This window comes from Anser cygnoides, chromosome 2, assembly GCF_040182565.1.
Source record: "Anser cygnoides isolate HZ-2024a breed goose chromosome 2, Taihu_goose_T2T_genome, whole genome shotgun sequence".
Lineage (NCBI taxonomy): Eukaryota > Metazoa > Chordata > Aves > Anseriformes > Anatidae > Anser > Anser cygnoides.
The window spans coordinates 81,318,995-81,328,956 of NC_089874.1; the positions used below are offsets into that span (position 1 = coordinate 81,318,995).

At 39.2% G+C, this 9,962-nt stretch overlaps 1 long non-coding RNA gene across 1 annotated transcript in view; it reads right to left on the reverse strand.

The window, feature by feature from the left end:
- The window catches only part of LOC136790135 (uncharacterized), a 151,897-nt gene extending 149,393 nt beyond the window's left edge, over positions 1 to 2,504 (reverse strand). Inside the window, exon 1 of the long non-coding RNA XR_010829496.1 lies at positions 2,440 to 2,504. This is a non-coding gene — a long non-coding RNA (uncharacterized lncRNA). The remainder of the gene's footprint in view (positions 1 to 2,439) is intronic.
- Positions 2,505 to 9,962: the final 7,458 nt, after the last annotated feature.

The following is a 9,962-nucleotide window of genomic DNA, read 5'->3' on the forward strand; positions in this document are numbered from 1 at the left end:
CTCTTCCATTGCATTTTGCAAGATACCACAATAACTGTGCTAAATGGTTTACTAGGAAACTGCCATACACTTTTAACTGGACAGACTTTAACCCCATCAGGAAGTGTGCCATCACATTACAGAAAAGCAGTGTCTATGCCACTATGGCCCCTGCATTTACCAGAAACAACATCAGCTGCATTAGATTAACTCATTTGGCTTTCAAATTTGTCCCCAGAAGGCTGGGTTACATTCATATGAACATTAGCTTCTGTCATTGTCATTCGAAAGAGTCTTCATTTTTTTAAAAAACAAATTATGACATTGGATTACTGCTTTGAATGCAGGTCTTTGGATCAGGTGCTGTTTGGTAAGTCTACATCAGCAATTCTGTGTAGATCTGGGTTGTACTTTCAAAGTGAATCTCTCAATCCTCCCTATTTACCTCACATTATTTTGCACTGCAGAACAGTCTCTGAGCACATGATCTGGATCCCTGTTGGATGAAATTAAGCCAGAAGATACACTTCAGGAGTACAACTATTGCACTCCAGCAGGATCTGGCATGAAGGAACCTCCCCACAAACACTTACAGGGTGGTCACAGGGTTTTGCTTTGCAGATTCATTTCTACTGGGCCATGCCACTTGCTAACAGACATAGCCTTTCTCTAATTTAATCTCATTTTGATCACCCTCATCTGTTAAAATAAATCAAGAGGAAAAACACTGAGCTGTTTGTAACTGCTTTCTATGCATCTCATCCTGTCATGGTTATAAGGTAATTCAAATCTGTTCGGCTTAGAATATGTACATGTGCCTTTGAGTGTCAAAGCCTGAAGAAGCAGAAACCACTCTTTAAAGAAGCACACACATCACACATGCTCAGTTTCTCAGACATCAGTGTGCATACATACTGTGAATGCATGTTTTTTTCTGTCAATGATCTGTGGTTAACACTCCCTATATGCCTATTGGCATGATAAATTCTAATGATTTCACAAGATAGCTAAAAGCCCAACATAAATGCAGAAGAGCAAGGAATTTTGGAGGTAAGACTTTCATTTTACCCATCACCCTTCCTTGTATTGGAAATTTATGAAACGACTATGTAGTGGTTTCTTTAGGCACAAATGTAGAAAAAAGCATGACAGGTATATAAAGTAAAAATTGTGTGTTCTGACAGGTTCCTATATTTCCTCAGAAGTGACATTTTGTCATTTTGCAATTTCCCAAACATTTTTGTTGGAGTTTGTCCTTTATCTGAATGATAACTGTACTATTTCATACTGAGACAGGGCTGAAATAATTTGATACATTTTGAAAAAAACTCTAGTTGATGGCTTAAACTACTGAAAAACATGCTAATAAAAGAAGGATGTCAGACCATGTACCACCACTTAATACTGAGTTATGATGCCTGTGACATAAACCCCATGAAAGAGACTTTTTTTTGTCCTGGATTTTTTTATGTTTTATTTTCCTTTTTCTTTTTTTTTTTTTTTTTTAGCTGGGGAAAGAGTGACATACTTTAAGGCATGTGTCATTAAGATCTGTTTATTTTTGGGTTCACCACCACTTATATAGCTAATGCTCTAGCTATGTTTTACAGTGTGTTCAAAATATAGACTTAATTCTTGACTGGCTTACAAAGAAGATTTGCATACGGAGATATATAAACAAGTACTCACGACTTCACAAATTGATCTTAGGTCCCTTGCTTTCTATTTTGTGACCTGATACTTTCTGCAATTTTCAAAAGTGATGAGCAAAACACAAAGTAAAATCCAACAGCTCTGCAGATGTTTAGCATCTTCCAAAATCAGACCCAAATCACATGGAGTTAAGGTCTTAGTGTTTGATCATCTTTTACATAACTTTTTAGCTCATCTCTGGAGCCTGATACCACACCATACAGCTCTTGATGAAAGCAAAAAATTATCATTTTCTTTTTTCTTTCTTTCTTTTTTTTTTTTTTACTAGACCCAATGCAATTGGACAAGATTCTTCTGACCTATTATGAAGAGCTTCCAAATTGCTGGAAGGGAATTTGGCTGAAAGATTCTCACTAAGTGCTCATGAAATATTTTGAAATTTCACCTGTGAATGATTAGACAGTGGTCAGAAGAATAAAAGGAAAATCTAGATAAGAAGATGAGGTGGGATTTCAATTCCCTACAAGATACAATTTCTAAATTATACTGTATTATATTCAAGTCATTCATAGACCTTTGGTTCAAAACTAATATGCTGCTGCTGAAACATAGAACTTTCTACTTTTGCTGCAGTAGCATGGAATTCTGGAATCAGTCACTTGGAAACATCGTTACTAGAACAGTCTATAAATCTTTCGGCAAGTGTTTTTATATGAAGAAGTTGATTCACTGAAAATCTAATGTCAGAAAGTTTATTTTTGCATCTTGTTTTTACAACTGAAATTTCTGAAAAGATACAAAACTCACCTTAATGTAGAACTAAGACTGCTTGAAAAACTGGAATTCTTCCAGAACAGATTAATTTTCACACTGCAAAATAAATGAATTTATGAATAAAGATAGAAAGAAAAGACTGGTTTTATCAACTGCTTCTGTGTAGAAACTGAAAGTTTTGAACACACCAAGCTGAGTGATCATGCTTTAGTACTTCTATTATCAGAATCATTCAGAATTTCCTATGCTTGAGATTAATCCAGACCATGAAATTCCGGCCTGAGTTGGAATGACAAAGAAATGCTTCAGTTCACCTAGAAGTTCAAAGGCGGCGAAAACATAGTACTATAAGGGGAGATCTGCATCTTCAGGAGTGCTGTGCAAGACCCTTTCCAGAGCAAACCAGTTCTTCTAGTAGATTCAGTGAGAAAATTTGTCCTAGATTTATCCATTCACAGAATATTTGGGAGAGAAGATAAAAGCTTTTGTTCTCAGGGAAACATAAGAGCTGCAATTACAGCAAGCTCCTTATGAAGCATCCTGGTGGGAAGAGGGCCCTTGTGCATGGTCCTCTTCCGCAAATCCAAACAAAAACTGTGTGCAACACATTTCAGAATGAGGATGCTGAAGTCCCCTGCTACTTCAGCAGAACAAATCAGGATGCGTACTTCCGTCCTGCATATCAGGATGGAAGAGATCAATGCTGGAAATGAAGGAGGAGTAAAGCTCTCTGCAATGAGAAAAACTAGGTGAAGAAAACTCCAGCCTGCTAAAGAAAATTCAGTGTTCTGCTCTTTGTCAGAAGATAAATTTCCTCAATGTCAAATATAATTGTTTTTAGTTTTGTTGCAGTTGTTTAAGAGAAATAAATCTTTCGGCAGATAAAAATGCTGGTTTACATTTACAGAACCAACATAGTAGAATATGTTAACACTGACGTACACCCTCAAGTCACCACAGGGCAAGTGAAAGAAACAGTAAAGATAAATATCTGATATCAAAGATACTAGGTCCAATGCAAAAGAAAAAATATCATCTGAAAGGATGTTATCTAGGATAGAGCAGCAGATAGACCTGATTATTCAAAAGTGATAAACATTCCTCCTACCACAGCATGCACACCATTAACTGATACTTAAAGGGTCTATCTAGCAGTAACAGGATAGACTTCCAAATACCCTAGGACACCCCTGGTTTCCACTGGAGTTGCTTTGCTCCAGCATGTGGAATTATGCCCCTTTTAAATAAATGAGCTGTTTAAAACTTCAAACCTACCTCCAGATACCAGTGTTCTGCTATACCATTATTTCCCAATCCTTATTACTGTAACAGTTGAAACATTAAAATTAATACATTCACAATTGAGCTGATTTCTAAATTAAAATCTGATTGCAAATGACAGCAAGAGATTTCCTTTAAACATGCACATCACCAAGACAAAAGTTATTACAGGCTGCACATAATGCCAGTCACAAAGGCAGACAATAGCTAAGCAGAAATTATCCAGATAAACAGGGAACAGTAGCAACTGAAGAGAAACCAGTAACAGAGGAAGGAGCTAGAGAGGTTCATGGCATAAACAAAGTAAACAGTATTAGTATTATTCCAGTTCTCAACGATGTTTACCAGGGCTTTAAGGGTTCTGGTATGTTTCTCATGCTTATTTCACCTCTAAACATCTATAACTTGAACCGTGAGCTCCCTTACTGACTTTTGATTTTCTACAGGGACCCAACCCATCAAGCAGCAAAGGGTTTCCATCTCCCTGACACCAGCCCTTAGTGACTCCTGGAAGACAATCAGCAGACAAAGCACATGTTTATAATGCAGCCTGCAATGGACTCGAATCTCCATGTGGCAAGGCAGCGGAGTGATGTAACAGCATTTGACTTCACAGCACTCAAAGGACACACATCTCCACCCGGTGCTGCTGAAGCCAAGTCACCCAGCCCCTTCTCTTCAGCATGTGGCTCAAGAGAAACAGAGCTGCTCATAGGCAGCACTTCTTCAGCAAGCACAGAGATCTCTGCTCATCATTTCTAGTGCAGAAAAGGCCACATCATTTGGAAGAAGCAACCATCTTGACATTTTTCATTTCAGGGCTTGAGGCTGGGAAAACAAGCCAACAAACTTTTGCAGGCCTGTGCTAAGAGGCCCATCCAGGATAAGTGAGGTCAGCAGAGACTTATGGCTAACTCTATTGCTCTTCAGATTTTGAAGATGTTAATGTTGAGTTAATGAACTTCTATTTCCAGAGTGGAAATAATTTAATGTAATTGCCAGGCAGGAGAGGCTGGATTTGTAGCAGGCTTAGAAGATCTCAGTGGCCCAGTCATGGCCTTCAGGAAGAACCCAGCCACATAGTCTCTGTGAAGGTCTTCCCATGAAAAGAAACCAGATACAACCACGAATAGGGAACCAGCCAAAGTAAAGCCTTTCCCCTCACTGCTGACAGGGCCCAAGTCAAAGTGTGCTAACAGATAGGGTATGGCCCCTAAAATTCAGCTGTATACCAACCTAACTCTGAGGCTCAACTATAGAGCAGAACTGAGCCTTAAATTACTTGCTTTTTCCAGCATAAAAGCCTTTGCCTTAGTTAGCTCCAATTCTCTCTCCATACAGAGACCCCTTGCCCCCATGCATAGACCAAAGTTCAAGATGACTAAGCTCTAACTTTGCCCTTCAGGAAAAAGCCTCCAGATGACCACAAAGCCAGACTGAAATTGGGCCTGCCAGGGCCAGCACCAAATGCATCCTGAGGATAAACAGAGGCCTCTACTCTCCAGAGCTTTTCAACTGATCCATTGCTTTTCAACAGCACTGAATTCTCCCTTACTGGCTCTGCTTAGACACTCAAAAGCAGTCAGGAAGGACCTTCCATACAAGCCTACCAGGCATCCCCAGGAAGCAGGACCAGGGTAAGGGACTCCTGTGCTAACATTCCTCTAGAAGCTGGCTTCAAACACAGTGCTGGAATTATGCCCTTATGAGCATTTTGATTCTCCCTAAAGGGAGAAAAATGTTCCAAAATGTGTTGTTGTCTAGTATGTCAGCTAATTGCTCTGCAACACATATCAGAAGCAGCTGTAGTTCTTAGTAGTGTGGAAAGTTTAGGTCCTTGTCCTGCTGGTCCCATGGCAGACTGACAAAACAGAATCTGTTCTCTCCTCTCTCCCTCACTTTTTTTCTTGCTTTCTCTGAACAGCTTGACTGGCAGACTAGAGAATAATCCCATTCACAGTTAATGTGCAGTAACAGGATTGAGAAAAAACTGTCTTAAGAAGCTTTCATCTGGGTCAGGACATATCGACACTATACTTAAAGATATGCGCTCTGCACCCTAGCGTAGAGATAAACGTTTCAACTGCAGGCTTTAAAGAATACCACTTCCATGACACAGCTACTGAACTATTTAGACTATGTGAAACAATTTCCACCCACAAAGTTTGCTTTCTTCACAGGTTAAGGAGTGCCACAAACAAGTCAAAGAAAGTACTTTCCTTCCTATGCAAAATCAGTTATGCCATAAGGGTTTATTTTTCACTGGTTCTGAGGGCCCAAAGAACAAGACAAAGTCACTGCAACAAGCTGTGCATGTCAGTGTGCGAAAAAGGAGACCACCCTTCTAGTTCACAGCCTTCTCTGACAACCACTGATCCACTCACCTCTTTGGGACAAGGAAGCTTTAATATCCCTTCGAAAGGTTCAGAGATCCAGTATGGAAAAGTGTTTCATTAGGGGGGCATCAACACCATGGATTTTTATCTGTCTCCTCTTCCAGTAATGACAAGGTGGTTCTTTCTGACAAAGACATGAAGGGAATCCAACAAGTTCAAATCCCTCACTCCTCAATTTCCTGTAGAATGCTGGATATGAGGGATTTTTATTACATTTTATTACAGTTTCAAATACCACTAATGATAAAACACGGTACAAAACAGGGACTGTTATGCTGGCTGTTATAAGGCAGATAACTTTACCAGACCAGCTTATAAATGGCTTTAGCCAGCTTTTCAGCAGCTTTAATATCAATCTTGCATAGCTTGCACTATAATACATCCGTATTATGCATTTACTTTGACTGTAATCCCAAAATCTTGAGTAAATTCAGCTCTTGCTTGTGTTTGTGTATGCACAATTCATCTAGTTTGAGTGATGCTGAGCCTTCTTATATCATGCTTAAATTTAGTCCATAGGCATTTTTCAGGGAATTAAACTTTTTCCCCCATAGAGTCACACTCACAGAAAAGTTTAGGTGGGGAGAGGTCTCTGGAGTTCATCTGATCCAACCTTAGTTATTTAGAAATCAGATAATGCAAATACCTGTCAAGCAGAATCTCAAATTATTTCCAGTAACCAGGATCCTGCCTATATGCAACATAACCCAATTGGTTCTCAGGGTCAAGATTTTTTTTCCCTATGTTTGTATGAAGGTTTCCCAGCACAGTTTGCCTGTTGCCTTTGTCCTGTGACCACATACTTGTGAAAAGAGCACTATCTTCTCCATAATTACATTTTAGGAGATTACATTTTAGGAATTGGAAAACTGATTAGCAAACCCTTCTCTTCTCTAGGTTGAGAAGACCCAACTTCTTCATTAGTCCTTTATACATCAGGTTCTCTGATGCCCTAATCATCTTGGTGACCCTCCACTGAACCCTCTCATTTTCCAATATCTCTTGAACATGGCAGGGAGAATCAAAACCGAACACTATTCTAGATGTGGACTATCAAGTGCCAAATAGCATGAAATCATCACACCCCCTTGAACCTGCTATTTGTACTCTTGCTGATAGAGCCCAGGAGACTGTTTACTTTCATTGTTGCAATGCTGTGCTGCTGGCTCACATCCAGGTTGTCTACAGAAACTCCCACATCCTTCTCTTCAGGACAGTCTGTAAGAACCCAACCTGTACTGCTACTGGGGATTATTCCAGGTGCAAGACTTCACACTTAAAACAGCCTGCTAAGGTCTCTCTGTATGGTGGCTTCTCCTGCTCCTGTTCTACCTCTCCTTCTAGTCTTGTATTCTCCATTAGCTTGGTGCAGATGCATTCTAGCCTTTCATCCAGATTGTTTATAAAGATATTGAATAGTATTGAACCAAGGGTCAACCCCTGAGGAACTCAACATGTGGCCAGTTGCCAGTTTGACTTTGAGTTATTAACCACCAACAATTTTGAGTACAGCATATCAGCCAGTTCTCCATGCAACTGGTACTCAGCTCATTCATACCTTACCAGGCTGTCAACAAGGATGTGGGAAACCACACCAAATGCCTTGCTGAAATTATGGTAGACAACATCCAAAGCACTACCCTCCATCATTGACCAAGTTATTTCATCATAAAAGAAAATCAAACAGTTTACTGTTGGTAAAATTGTGTTGACTTTTCCCAGTCACCTTCTTGTCTTTCATGGTATCTCTTTCATACACGAAAGGAAAAGGATTCTACTTTTCTTTCCTCCAAGAGCTGAAGGGATGCTGACTGGTCTGTCATTTCCCAAAACATCTTTTTGCCAATTTTGTAGACAGGTGTAATAGTTACTCTTTTCCCATCATCCATTCTCATCATCTAGAGGACCTTTCCGAAAAGACAGAGAAGAGCTTTATAAAGGTGTCAGCACCCTTACCACACTAAGGTGCATTGTCACATCCTATAGACTCGTATATGCCCTATTTGTATAGAAGGTCCCTAACTTTACCTCGCTGTACTATTAGTAGTTTGCCATTTGCTTTGCTGTTTCTTCCTGGCATAGAGGCTTGGGCTAATACTGTGAAGACCAAGACAAAAAAAGTTATTGATCATGTCAGCATTTTACATTATTTGTGGCCTAAATTGCTAGCCCCATTGAGCAGCAGGTATGCATCTTCCTTGTATATCTGGTTGCTATTAGCACACCTATGGAAGCCTTCACTGTTTTGTCAAAATCTCTTGCCAATTGCAGCTCTCTTGACCCTGGCCTTGCAATTCAGATCTCTGCATGCCTAAGCAATATTTCTGTCCTCCTTTAGGAGTGTTCCCTTTTCAACCTCCTCTGTTTCCCTCCATCCAACCCCCTCCTCTTCATTTTAGTTCTCTCAATAGCTCACTGTTTAGCCATGCTGGTTTCTTCTGCCAACTCATTTTCCCTGCACTTAGGAGGATAAGCTGCTCTTGTGATTGTAGAAAACTGTCTCTGCAAGTCTCCCAACACTTTGCAGCTCCCTCAGCCTCCACAGCAGACTGCTGAGATCCCTCTTAACAGCTCCTTCAGCAAGCTTAAATCTACTCTTCTGAAGTCCTGGGTCTTCATTCTACTGCTCAATTTCCTCATGCCTCTCAGAATATTAAATTCTACAATTGTATGGTTACTGTAGCCAAGGCTGCTGCTGAAGGTCATAATAACAGTAACATGTATGTAGATAGGTATGAGACCTACCTACAGGCCATACAGGGTAATAGGATATAGACCTATAAGATAATACCTATCCTATAGGCCATAAAATGTGTAAATTCCTCGTTCAGGTAACTTTATAAAACAAGGAATAAGACAAATTTATTAGCATCATTAGGTACTGAATAATATGGGCATCATCTTTCTTCCTGTGAGCTCAATAGAAGCCTCTTACATAAAACTGTAGTTAAAGCTCAGTTTGCAGGAAAACTTGTTACAAGATCCACAAACCACCTTTCCCATACACTGTACTTTGAGCAACAAATGACTTCAAGATCAGTAGGTTTTTTTGTTTGTTTTTTAACACAAATATAAACTCATTGGAAATGGGATGAGAAAGGAGATTGAGATTTTTCAGACATTCTTGAGGAATCTTTGAGGAAAAATCCTTTTTTCACTACAGTCAGAAAAGTCAAACCTTTCTGGAGCCAGGATTTTATACCATCTTTTCCTTTTTTTCCTATTAAAATGTTGAAAGAGTTGTTTAAGTTCAGAAGGCTACATACTGTCCCATGTTCAGACTTTATTACAGCTGAGGAAACCCTTTGAATTCATTCAGATTTATAAATTCAGACAGTGGTTATGAAAAATATAGATGACAAGGTCTCCATTGAAAAATGTTTCTCACATAATATTCACCTCTGTAGTGCAGCTGTTTTCATCTAGCAATTGGTTTTCTTGCTATTATATCTCATTCAGCCAATTGAAACTATTTTTAAGAGCAAATATTTACTACTAAGGAACTACAACATCACCAGATTAGCTAAAACAAAGAGAAGACCTCATGTAACAAAATTATATCTTTAGCCAATGTCTTTCCAAATAATCTGCCTTGGCTTTAACAAACGCTGCTTTAAATCTGAAAATATAAAAGTAGACAGCAGAATACTTTACTAAGGACTTGATTTTTGTTCTGTTACAATCTGTTCCAAAAACTGGAGTTTAAAGTAATCTCAACATTGCTCAATAAGACTTAGAAATTAAATAGTTACCGTGCTTTGCAAAGTCCTTTGATTGAGTTCTGCAGGTAGAAATCGAGGGCTGCTGCCAAATAGCCTGATTTCTAAATGGAAAAAATCAGAACTGTGCCATCTCAGATTTTCTTTCCAGACTAAATGT